The 13,730-nt window shown below is 44.2% G+C and overlaps 1 protein-coding gene across 1 annotated transcript in view; it reads right to left on the reverse strand.

Moving 5' to 3' along the window:
- APOB (apolipoprotein B) overlaps positions 1 to 7,896 on the reverse strand; it is a 195,229-nt gene extending 187,333 nt beyond the window's left edge. Inside the window, exon 1 of the mRNA XM_056564290.1 lies at positions 7,880 to 7,896. The gene's annotated coding sequence lies outside the window, so the exon portion shown is untranslated. The remainder of the gene's footprint in view (positions 1 to 7,879) is intronic.
- Positions 7,897 to 13,730: the final 5,834 nt, after the last annotated feature.

Consider the following 13,730-nt stretch of genomic DNA (forward strand, 5'->3'; position numbering starts at 1 on the left):
ATCTGTGATGGGGAGAATATTATCTTTAATGGGGAGAGAACATTGGGGGGAGATTTATCAAAAACTGTGCAGAGGAAGAGTGGTACAGTTGCCCATGCCAACCAATCACATTCCTTCTTTCATTTGTAAAGAGACCTGCCAAAAATGAAATAAGACATGTGATTGGTTGCCGTGGGCAACTGCACCACTCTTCCTCTACACAGGTTTTGATATATCTCCCCCATTATCTGTGATGGGGAAGATAACATTATCTGTGATGGTGGAGAACATTATCTGTGATGGTGGAGAACATTATCTGTGATGGGGAGAATATTATCTGTGATGGGGAGAACATTATCTGTGTTGCGGAGAACATTATCTGTGATGGGGAGAACAATTTCTGTGACGGGGAAGATAACATTATCTGTGATTGGGAAGATAACATTATCTGTGATGGGGAGAACATTATCTGTGATGGGGAGAATATTATCTGTGATGGGGAGAACATTATCTGTGATGGGGAGAGAACATTATCTTTGATGGGGAGAGAACATTATCTTTGATGGAGAGAACATTACCTATAATGGAAGAGCGCCTTATATGTGATGGTGGAAAATATTATCTGTAATGGGGAGAACATTATCTGTGATGGGATAGAACATTATCTATGATGGCGAACAACATTATTTGTGATGGGAGAGAGAACATTATCTATGATGGGGAGGACTTATTATCTTTGATCAAGGAGAGAACATCTGTGATGGGGGAGAGAACATTAACTGTTATGAGGGAGGGAGGAGAACATAATCTGTGATGTAGGAGAGAACATTATCTGTGATGGGAGAGAGAACATTCTCTGTGATGGAGAGAAATTTCTCTGTTATAGGGAGAACATTATCTCTGATGGGGAGAGAACATTATCTGTGAGGGGGAGAGAACATTATCTGTGATGGGGAGAGAACATTATCTGTGATGGGATAGAACATTATCTGTGATGGGGAGAACATTACCTATAATGGAAGAGCACCTCATATGTGATGGTGGAAAACATTATCTGTAATTGGGAGAACATTATCTGTGATGGGATAGAACATTATCTGTGATGCTGTGATGGCGAACAACATTATTTGTGATGGGAGAGAGAACATTATCTGTGATGGGTGTCACGATTCGGCTTACAGGTAGTGGATCCTCTGTGTCAGCGAGGGATTGGAGTGGACCGTGCTGGTGGACCGGTTCTAAGAGGCTACTGGTGTTCACCAGAGCCCGCCGCAAAGCGGGATGGTCTTGCTGCGGCAGTAGCAACCAGGTCGTATCCACTAGCAACGGCTCAACCTCGCTGACTGCTGAGAAGGCGTGGGACAGAAGGACTAGGCAGAGGCAAGGTCAGACGTAGCAGAAGGTCGGGGCAGGCGGCAAGGTTCGTAGTCAAGATGGATAGCAGGAGTTCAGGTAACACAGGCTTTGGACAACACTAAACGCTTTCACTGGCACAAGGCAACAAGATCCGGCAAGGTAGTGCAGGGGAAGTGATGTGATATAGCCAGGGAGCAGGTGGAAGCCAATTAAGCTAATTGGGCCAGGCACCAATCATTGGTGCACTGGCCCTTTAAGTCTCAGAGAGCCGCGCGCGCCAGCACATGACAGCAGGGGACCGGGACGGGTAAGTGACTTGGGATGCGATTCGCGAGCGGGTGCGTCCCACTGTGCGAATCGCATCCCCGACGGCCATGTCAGTGCAGCGCTCCCGGTCAGCGGGACCGACCGGGGCGCTGCAGGGAGAGAGACGCCGTGAGCGCTCCGGGGAGGAGCAGGGACCCGGAGCACTCGGCGTAACAATGGGGAGAACTTATTATCTTTGATCAGGGAGAGAACATCTGTGATGGGGGAGAGAACATCAACTGTTATGAGGTAGGGAACATTATCTGTAATGGGGAGAACATAATCTGTGATGTGGGAGAGAACATTATCTGTGAAGGGAGGAGAGAACATTATCTGAGATGGGGAGAGAACATTATCTGTGATGGGGAAAGAACATTATCTGTGATGGGGAGAGAACATTATCTGTGATGGGGAGAGAACATTATCTGTGATGGGTAGAGAACATTATCTGTGATGGGGAGAGAACATTATCTGTGATGGGGAGAGAACATTATCTGTGATGGGGAGAGAACATTATCTGTGATGGGGAGAATATTATCTGTGATGGGGAGAGCATTATCTGTGATGAGGAGAATATTATCTGTGATGGGGAGAGAACATTATCTGTCATGGGGAGAACTTATTATCTTTGATCAGGGAGAGAACATCTGTGATGGGGGAGAGAACATAAGGTGAGATGAGGCAGGGAACATTATCTGTAATGGGGAGAACATAATCTGTGATGTGGGAGAGAACATTATCTGTGATGGGGAGAGAAAATTATCTGAGATGGGGAGAGAACATTATCTGAGATGGGGAGAGAACATTATCTGAGATGGGGAGAACAGATTATCTGTGATGGGGAGAACATTCTCGTTGATGGGGTGAACATTCTCTGTGATGGGGAGAACATTCTCTGTTATAGGGAGAACATTATCTATGATAGGGAGAGAACGTTATCTGTGATGGGGAGAACATTTTCTGTGATGGTGGAGAACATTATCTGTGATGGAGAGAACATTTTCTGTGATGGTGGAAAACATTATCTGTGATGGGGAGAACATTATCTGTGATGGTGGAGAACATTATTTGTGATAGGGAGAACAGTTTCTTTGATGGGAGAGAACATTATCTGTGATGCTGTGATGGGGAGAACATTATGTGTGTTGAGGGAGAGAAAATTATCTGTGATGGGGAGAACATTATCTGTGATGGGGAGAGAACATTATCTGTCATAGGGAGAGAACATTATCTGTGATGGGGGAGAGAACATTATCTGTGATAGGGAGAACCGTTTCTGTGATGGGGAAAACAGTAAATGTAACATTATCTGTGATGGGGAGAATATTATTTGATGAGGGAGAACATTATCTGTGATGGTGGAGAACATAATCTGTGATGTGGGAGAGAACATTATCTGAGATGGGGAGAGAACATTATCTGTGATGGGGAAAGAACATTATCTGTGATGGGGAGAGAACATTATCTGTGATGGAGAGAGAACATTATCTGTGATGGGGAGAGAACATTATCTGTGATGGGGAGAGAACATTATCTGTGATGGGGAGATAACATTATCTGTGATGGGGAGAGAACATTATCTGTGATGGAGAGAGAACATTATCTGTGATGGGGAGAATATTATCTGTGATGGGGAGAGCATTATCTGTGATGTGGAGAACATTATCTGTGATGGGGAGAATATTATCTGTGATGGGGAGAACATTATCTGTGTTGGGGAGAACATTATCTGTGATGGGGAGAACAATTTCTGTGACGGGGAAGATAACATTATCTGTGATTGGGAAGATAACATTATCTGTGATGGGGAGAACATTATCTGTGATGGGGAGAAAATTATCTGTGATGGGGAGAGAACATTATCTTTGATGGAGAGAACATTACCTATAATGGAAGAGCGCCTTATATGTGATGGTGGAAAATATTATCTGTAATGGGGAGAACATTATCTGTGATGGGATAGAACATTATCTATGATGGCGAACAACATTATTTGTGATGGGAGAGAGAACATTATCTGTGATGGGGAGAACTTATTATCTTTGATCAGGGAGAGAACATCTGTGATGGGGGAGAGAACATCAACTGTTATGAGGGAGGGAGGAGAACATAATCTGTGATGTAAGAGAGAACATTATCTGTGATGGGAGAGAGAACATTCTCTGTGATGGGGAGAAATTTCTCTGTTATAGGGAGAACATTATCTGTGATGGGGAAAGAACATTATCTGTGAGGGGGAGAGAACATTATCTGTGATGGGGAGAGAAAATTATCTGTGATGGGATAGAACATTATCTGTGATGGGGAGAACATTACCTATAATGGAAGAGCACCTCATATGTGATGGTGGAAAACATTATCTGTAATTGGGAGAACATTATCTGTGATGGGATAGAACATTATCTGTGATGCTGTGATGGCGAACAACATTATTTGTGATGGGAGAGAGAACATTATCTGTGATGGGGAGAACTTATTATCTTTGATCAGGGAGAGAACATCTGTGATGGGGGAGAGAACATCAACTGTTATGAGGTAGGGAACATTATCTGTAATGGGGAGAACATAATCTGTGATGTGGGAGAGAACATTATCTGTGATGGGGGAGAGAACATTATCTGAGATGGGGAGAGAACATTATCTGTGATGGGGAAAGAACATTATCTGTGATGGGGAGAGAACATTATCTGTGATGGGGAGAGAACATTATCTGTGATGGGGAGAACATTATGTGTGTTGAGGGAGAGAACATTATCTGTGATGGGGAGAACATTATCTGTGATGGGAAGAACATTATCTGTGATGGGGAGAGAACATTATCTGTCATAGGGAGAGAACATTATCTGTGATGGGGGAGAGAACATTATCTGTGATAGGGAGAACCGTTTCTGTGATGGGGAAAACAGTATATGTAACATTATCTGTGATGGGGAGAATATTATTTGATGAGGGAGAACATTATCTGTGATGGTGGAGAACATTATCTGTGATGGGGGAGAACACTCTCTGTGATGGGGGAGAGAACATTATCTGTGATGGGGAGAGAACATTATCTGTGATGGGGAAGAACATTACCAGTGATGGGAGAGAACATTATTTGTAATGGGAGAAAACATTATCTGTGATGGGGAAGAACATTTTCAGGGCCGTCCCTCGTGACGTCACGCTCGCCCCCTCAATGAAAGTCTATGGGAAGGGGGCGTGATAGCTGTCGCGCCCCTTTCCCATAGACTTTTGTTGAGGGGGTGGGCGGGCGTGACGTCACAAGGTGGTGGGCGTGATGTCACGAGGGGCGGCTCTGAACACGGAAGCCCACACACAGCGTTCCATGTGATTAAATGCTACACATGGCAGTACTAAATATGTTAAATTTTTTTGTAAAATGGGAAAAGGGGGTGATTTTATTTTTCTTTCATTTGGGAAGGGCTTTTATATTATTTTAAAAGCATTTTTGTATTTTTACACTTTTTAAGGCCCAATAGGAGACTATTAGAACAGTCATTAGACTTGCATTGAGGGGGCGGGACGTGACATCATATGACGGGGCGTGACGTAATGAGGGGGCGGGCGTGAACACAGAAGCCCGCACACAGTGTCTAGGAACTCAATTCTGCAGTGTGAGGTGGAATTTTGCGGAAGCTGGGGAGCGGAGTAACCCTTTAAATTTATGTAGAATTCGGATGAGGAAGCCTATAGATGTGAACGGGGCTTTTTTTTTTTCCTCCGCAAAATGTGGAATTGGTGCAAATTTCATGCGGAATTTGTGTGGATTCTGCACCAAATTTTATAAAAGCAAGCTATGAATAAAAAGCCCCTTTTTCCGTGCATGGAGAATTCATACGGAATTTCTGCATGAACTCTGCATACATTCTGCATATATGGCCGGAATTCCGCATCTTTATGTGGAAATTCCAAGGTGTGAACATTTTTTTTCCATTGCGTATCTGCCGATGATGGACCCTTCAGTGTGCCTCCAGCTGTGCCTGCTCAAAGCGGTAATCTGCCGCTATGAACAGACATACAGCGATTTATGAGTCCCCAAGCACATGCACAGTATACTCACAGACTTCACAGTTGCTCCCCCTGCTCCATGAGCTATGCTGGGAGCAGTCACAATGTGTGCCAATACACTGTGCATGCGCGCGGCAAGTTGCAGAACACTATGTGCGGATTGCCGCTACAAGCAGGCACAGGGGAACACTGTAGGGTCTGTCATCGGCGGACTGGGTGACCCTACCTAGGCTACATTAACTTTTCGCCCAGAATGCCATGGGGATACCCCCACTCGCTGTTGCAGCAAAGTTTCAATGATTTCAATGGATTCTTCTGTACTGTGCACATGGCGAACTTTCTGCCACGAAATCCAGATACCAGTGTCCACAGAAGATATGTCTATTCTTTCTGCGGATTTCACTTGGAAATGCATTGCTGTCTATGAGACAGCGAATTACTGAGAGCTCCTCGCGTCCGCTGGATCATTCAAATGTGTGTAATGTCTGCCTGTTTTCTAGGGGGACATTCTGCATTTAATCAACCATGTTAACATAGCCTCATAAAGGAAAACTGTAAGACATTTTCTTCCTCACTATCCACAGGTACTGATCGATAGTGTGGTAGACGCTGATTCCAATGAGCCCTACCTTGCCTGGATCCTCCCGGCTGTTCGCCCGCAATTGTAGTTTTATTCTATGTGTATTTCTGGCTGTAACTGGCACGGGCGGGGCTTCTGCAGCTAACTGGCACTGGCATCAGCGCCGTTTATGAATATTCATTCCCCCTCCCTCCAGTTCTCCCTCTCTTCGCCGCTCCTAACTGGAGGGAGGGGGGGGGTGAATATTCATAAGCGGCGCTAACATCAGTGCCAGTTAGCTGCACAGAGTGCCAGTTACAGACAGATTTCCACATATAATAAAACTACAATTGCAAGCGAACGGCCGGGCGGATCCGGGTAAGGTAAGTTTAGTTGGAATCAGCATCTCCTGCACTATCCATCAGTACCTGTGGATAGTGTGGGAGAAAACATGTGACAGTTTTCCTTTAAAAGAAAGGGAGGAAAAAAAATGAAAACACTAAAATAAAAATTGTCTGTGTGCTCAGGGCCAAAATGGTTCACACCACTCTTATTCTTTCCAACCCAGTTTTTTTCTTTTTTTTTCTTTGAACTGATCATGGGTCGGATGCAAACTGCTACTATCAGGTCCCAATGGACCCCATTCACTTGCATGGGGTCCGTCGGTGATCCGGTAATTTTACAGGAATCTAGCAGATAAACTAATAGTGCTTGCGCTATTTTTTTCTCCGCTAAACTTCTTCCCGGATTGCCGATGGAACTCTGAATAGCAAAGTCCGACGGCAGTGTGAACAAGGCCTAAGGGATGACGTTTGGGCCATTAAAATGAATGGGGCCCTACTGGTGTCTGCCACAATAAACATCAGCATCCCATTCGAAGCTACCTGTGAACAGTCAGAAAATACACCTCAACCTACATTTTCCTTTTAGGGTATGTTCACACTGAGGAATTGGTGAGGAATTCTCACTTAAAAATTCTGCCATGTAGAAATTTAGGAGGAAACAGTTTTTTTTTTTGCTGGACGACAACCACCAATTAGAACTTCCCTATTTTTTTTTCCCCGGAATTTCCGCGCGGAACGGTATCGGGCTGAAAAAAAATGTATTGATTTATATTGGACGAAGACGCGGATCCCGCATGAAGAAAGAACACGTTAATTCTTTATGCGGAACGGAATTCAGCGTCGGAATTCTGCTGGCAGACATTCCTCAGTGTGAACTGAGGAGCAGAAATACAGTTAAACTCTACTGGGTTTTTCACCGCTGACTGAATTGGAGAGGAATAAGCAAGCGGAATTACTGAAGTAAATTCCTCTCCAATTCTTCAGTGTGAACAGACCCTTATGATGTTCTAATCTTCAAACTCAACTTATCTCTCCTTCTATCCCACATTAACTCGTCTTACATATTATTTATTACACAACAAACTACAGCCACCCTTATAGAGAACACTGCCAGAAGAGGGCGCCAATATTACCTCACATCCCAACCACTTGACACTCCCGCGCGCCTTCACTTCATTGGATGCGGGAGTGAACTGTGAGGCATGATGTAAGAGCAATTCTTTAGAGAGTAAATATAACTGGATGTGAACAGAACAACGGACCCTCCACAGAATAAGGATAGTGATAAGTCCAACTATGATCACCAAATTAAAGTAATACCCACCATAATAGAAGAGAAGTGGTGGATTCTGGATTCTTGTATCTGTAAAGGGAAGCAAAAAATATAAAATTGGCAATAAGATCATTGGTATACAATATATAAGACCAAAAAGTGTATATACCCCCCACCCCCCCCTAAAAAAAGAACAATAATTCAACAATAACATTCTAGCTAATAGAGTCTTATTAAACCTATAGATCACTTTATATAATCATAATGCATACTTATAAACCACTGTGCAAGCTTCTATATAATTTTATTTAACTATAACGTTCACTTTTATCTGCCTGTATAGTAGTAATAATATAACAATCAAGGGATATGGTAATTATAGGGAACATACCTTCATATGATTGTTCTGTGTACAGTGGAAAGGGACAGTTTCCATTGCATATAATGTAAACGGGACAAACTAAAAGGAATGACAAAGTGGAATGCCCCTAGACTTTAACAGGGGAGTGGAATGCCCATAGAGAATAATGGGACAGAGTGGAATGCCCATAGAGAACAATTGAAATGCTATATTTGAATTAGAGACAAAACTATTTGACATATCTAATAAATCTTTATCAGACAAACTCTCTAAACTCAGTGGCATTGTTTAAAGGGGTTCTCCGGTGCTTACACATCTTATCCCCTATCCAAAGGATATAATCCCAGTTATAATCCCATACTAAAAGGAATGACAAAGTGGAATGCCCATAGACTTTAACAGGGGAGTGGAATGCCCTGTTTTTGTAATCCCATTTTGTCAATCTGTAGAAAAATCTGACTATTAAATAATTCCATTTAGTTTGGAGAATATGTCTGTTAAAGATTTATTAGATATGTCAAATAGTTTTGTCTCTATTTCAAATATAACATTTCCATTGTTCTCTATGGGCATTCCACTCCCCTGTTAACCCCTTAACGACGCAGGACGTATATTTACGTCCTGCGCCGGCTCCCGCGATATGAAGCGGGATCGCGCCGCGATCCCGCATCATATCGCGCCGGTCCCGGCGCTAATCAACGGCCGGGACCCGCAACTAATACCACACATCGCCGATCGCGGCGATGTGCGGTATTAACCCTTTAGAAGCGGCGGTCAAAGCTGACCGCCGCTTCTAAAGTGAAAGTGAAAGTGACCCGGCTGCTCAGTCGGGCTGTTCGGGACCGCCGCGGTGAAATCGCGGCGTCCCGAACAGCTGATCGGACACCGGGAGGGCTCTTACCTGCCTCCCCGGTGTCCGATCGACGAATGACTGCTCCGTGCCTGAGATCCAGGCAGGAGCAGTCAAGCGCCGATAATGCTGATCACAGGCGTGTTAATGCACGCCAGTGATCAGCATTAGAGATCCGTGTGTGCAGTGTTATAGGTCCCTATGGGACCTATAACACTGCAAAAAAAATGTAAAAAAAAAGTGTTAATAAAGGTCATTTAACCCCTTCCTTAATAAAAGTTTGAATCACCCCCCTTTTCCCATAAAAAAAATAAAACAGTGTAAAAAAAATAAAAAATAAACATATGTGGTATCGCCGCGTGCGTAAATGTCCGAACTATAAAAATATATCATTAATTAAGCCGTACGGTCAATGGCGTACGCGCAAAAAAATTCCAAAGTCCAAAAAAGCGTATTTTGGTCACTTTTTATATCATTAAAAAATGAATAAAAAGTGATCAAAAAGTCCGATCAAAACAAAAATCATACCGATAAAAACTTCAGATCACGGCGCAAAAAATGTGTCCTCATACCGCCCCGTACGTGGAAAAATAAAAAAAGTTATAGGGGTCGGAAGATGACATTTTTAAACGTATAAATTTTCCTGCATGTAGTTATGATTTTTTCCAGAAGTGCGACAAAATCAAACCTATATAAGTAGGGTATCATTTTAACCGTATGGACCTACAGAATAAAGATAAGGTGTCATTTTTACCGAAATATGCACTGCGTAGAAACGAAAGCCCCCAAAAGTTACAAAATTGTGTTTTTTTTCCGATTTTGTCGCACAATGATTTTTTTTTCCGTTTCGCCGTGCATTTTTGGGTAAAATGACTGATGTCACTGCAAAGTAGAATTGGCGACGCAAAAAATAAGCCATAATATGGATTTTTAGGTGGAAAATTGAAAGGGTTATGATTTTTAAAAGGTAAGGAGGAAAAAACGAAAGTGCAAAAACGGAAAAACCCTGAGTCCTTAAGGGGTTAAAGTCTATGGGCATTCCACTTTGTCATTCCTTTTAGTATGTCGCAATTTAAACGCCTGAGATGAGGCTTAACAGTATAGGACTTAGTCCTTACGCATTCAGATACGGGCAGATATGCGCCCTCTTGAAACCCGACTTGATAATAAAAGCATAATTAAACAAAATTTTCGCGCATCTCAGGAAACGCAGACATGCGCTTTGATGGTGGCACGGGATGTCAGGAAATGTACTAAGTTCTCGCGCATCGAGTATGACATTGTGCGGACCAATAGAATAAGAGCCCTCCTCTTGGCACACTGCGATTGGCCATTCATCCTGGTGGTGGATAGGGATGTGTCCATCAATCAGGATGATACCCTGATTGGCCGAATCGGTAATATTGAAATCCGATTGGCTGTCTTGGTCAGGAATCCCCACAGTGACGTCATCAGGCGAGGTTATATAAACCCTGTTTAGCAACTTCAGCGTTCAGTCCCGGACCTCTTGATAAAGCCACCGACGAAAATGTCGAGGGGGACCTGAGCTAACTCATTTTAAATATCAGGATAGCCTGTAATGTCCTAGCGTACTGCAGACGCTAGGATTATATCTCCAAAACATAAACAAACTGCATAGCTTGGCAGCTAGTGAAACGGGCATCCAATATAGCTGAGATTTCAAGGCTAGTCCTGGGTTTTTAAAATCACTTGGTGTGTGAGTTTACTAATAAAGCATATGGATTTTAACCTCTTAAGGACGCAGGGCGTATGGATACGCCCTGCATCCCGAGTCCTTAAGGAAATCGTTCAGCAGGCATCCCGGCATATCGCCCAGGGGGGTCATTATGCCCCCCCATGTCGGCGATCGCTGCAGATCGTTGGACAATTCAGTCCAGCGATCTGCGGCGACTCCGGGTCAATCGGGTCTCCGGTGACCCGGAATTACTGGCTGTTCGGGGCCGTCTCTGACGGCCCCGAACAGCCAGAGCCTGCGGGGGGGAGGTGGCACTGGTGCCACCTCACGATCGCCCTGATTCGTCGGCCGGATTACCGGCCGACCAATCAGGGCGCCTGCTGCGGGCGTCACTCCCGCACCCGCCCCTCTTCCGGAGGGCGTGAGCGGGTGCGGGAAGACGACCCCCGATCCCCGGCGTCCATGTTGGGATCGGGGCCCCAGGAGCGACGGCGGCGGCGAGGGACAGTCTGCGATGGAGCAGCAGCAGGAGGTGAGTTACAGCCTCCTGCTGTTGCTTAGCAACAGCTCCCAGCATGCAAAAAGGGCATGCTGGGAGCTGTAGTTATGCAACAGCAGGAGGCAGACCACCACAACTCCCAGCATTCCCTTATGGGCATGCTGGGACTTATGGTTTTGCAACAGCTGGAGGCACATTTTTTCTATGGAAAAGTGTACCTTCAGCTGTTGTATAACTACAACTCCCAGCTTGCACAAACAGCTAAAGTGCATGCTGGGAGTTGTAGTGGTGCATCTGCTGGTTGCATAACTACAACTCCCAGCATGCCAGTTGGCTGTCGGTGACTGCTGAGAGTTGTAGTTTTGCAATAGCTGAAGGCACACTGGTTGTGAGAGTTTTTTTTTTACCTAACTCAGTGTTTCACGACCGGTGTGCCTCCAGCTGTTGCAAACTACAACTCCCAGCAGTCACCTTACACCATGCACCGTACATGCTGGGAGTTGTAGTTTTGCAACAGCTGGAGGCACACTGGTTTTGAAACACTGAGTAAGGTCACAAACTCCGTGATACATAACCAGTGTGCCTACAGCTGTTGCAAAACTAAAACTCTCAGCATGTACAGTCTGTCAGCGCATGCTGGGAGTTGTAGTTTTGCAACAGCTGGATGTCCCCCCCCAATGTGAATGTACATGATACACTCACATGGGCAGAGGCTTACAGTAAGTATTTTCTGCAACAGCTCAAACTGCCAGCGAGAAACTACTGTGAACCCCCGCCCGTGCGACTGTACCCTAAAAACACTACACTACACTACCACAAAATAAAATAAAAAGTAAAAAACACTACATATACACATACCCCTATACAGCCCCCCTCCCCTACCCAATAAAAATGAAAAACGTCTGGTACGCCACGGTTTCCAAAACAGAGCCTCCAGCTGTTGCAAAACAACAACTCCCAGTATTGTCGGACAGCCGTTGACTGTCCAGGCATTCTGGGAGTTTTGCAACAGCTGGAGGCACCCTGTTTGGGAATCACTGGCGTAGAATACCCCTATGTCCACCCCTATGCAATCCCTAATTTAGGCCTCAAATGCGCATGGCGCTCTCACTTTGGAGCCTTGTCGTATTTCAAGGCAACAGTTAAGGGTCACATATGGGGTATCGCCGTACTCGGGAGAAATTGGGCTTCAAATTTTGGGGGGTATTTTCTGCTTTTACCCTTTTTAAAAATGTAAAGTTTTTGGGAAAAGAAGCATTTTAGGTAAAAATTTTTTTATTTTTTTTACATATGCAATAGTCGTGAAACGCCTGTGGGGTATTAAGGTTCACTTAACCCCTTGTTACATTCCCCGAGGGCTCTAGTTTCCAAAATGGTATGCCATGTGGGGTTATTTTGCGGTCCTGGCACCATAGGGGCTTCCTAAATGCGGCATGCCCCCAGAGCAAAATTTGCTTTCAAAAAGCCAAATGTGACTCCTTCTCTTCTGAGACCTGTAGTGCGCCAGCAGAGCACTTTTCACCCCCATATGGGGTGTTTTCTGAATCGGGAGAAATTGGGCTTCAAATTTTGGGGGGTATTTTCTGCTTTAACCCTTTGTATAAATGTAAATTTTTTGGGAAACCAAGCATTTTAGGTAAATTTTTTTTTACATATGCAAAAGTCGTGAAAGACTTGTAGGGTATTAAGGTTCACTTTACCCCTTGTTACATTCCCCGAGGGGTCTAGTTTCCAAAATGGTATGTCATGTGTTTTTTTTTTGCTGTCCTGGCACCATAAGGGCTTCCTAAATGCGGCATGCCCCCAGAGCAAAATTTCCTTCAAAAAAGCCAAATGTTACTCCTTCTCTTCTGAGACCTGTAGTGCGCCAGCAGAGCACTTTTCACCCCCATATGGGGTGTTTTCTGAATCGGGAGAAATTGGGCTTCAAATTTTGGGGGGTATTTTCTGCTATTACCCTTTTTAAAAATGTAAAACTTTAGGGAAACCAAGCATTTTAGGTAAAAATTTTTTTTTTTTTTTTACATATGCAAATGTCGTGAATCACCTGTGGGGTATTAAGGTTCACATTACCCCTTGTTACGTTCCCCGAGGGGTCTAGTTTCCAAAATGGTATGCTATGTGGGGTTTTTTGCTGTTCTGGCACCATAGGGACTTCCTAAAGGTGACATGCCCCCCAAAAACCATTTGACGCTCCTTCCCTTCTGAGCCCTCTACTGCGCCCGCCGAACAATTAACATAGACATATGAGGTATGTGCTTACTCGAGAGAAATTGGGTTTCAAATACAAGTATAAATTCTCTCCTTTTTACCCCTTGCAAAAATTCAAAAATTGGGTCTACAAGAACATGCGAGTGTAAAAAATGAAGATTGTGAATTTTCTCCTTCACTTTGCTGCTATTCCTGTGAAACCCGTAAAGGGTTAATACACTTACTGAATGTCATTTTGAATACTTTCGGGGGTGCAGTTTTTATAATGGGGACATTTATGGGGTA

Source organism: Hyla sarda, chromosome 3 (genome assembly GCF_029499605.1).
Source record: "Hyla sarda isolate aHylSar1 chromosome 3, aHylSar1.hap1, whole genome shotgun sequence".
NCBI classification, from domain to species: domain Eukaryota; kingdom Metazoa; phylum Chordata; class Amphibia; order Anura; family Hylidae; genus Hyla; species Hyla sarda.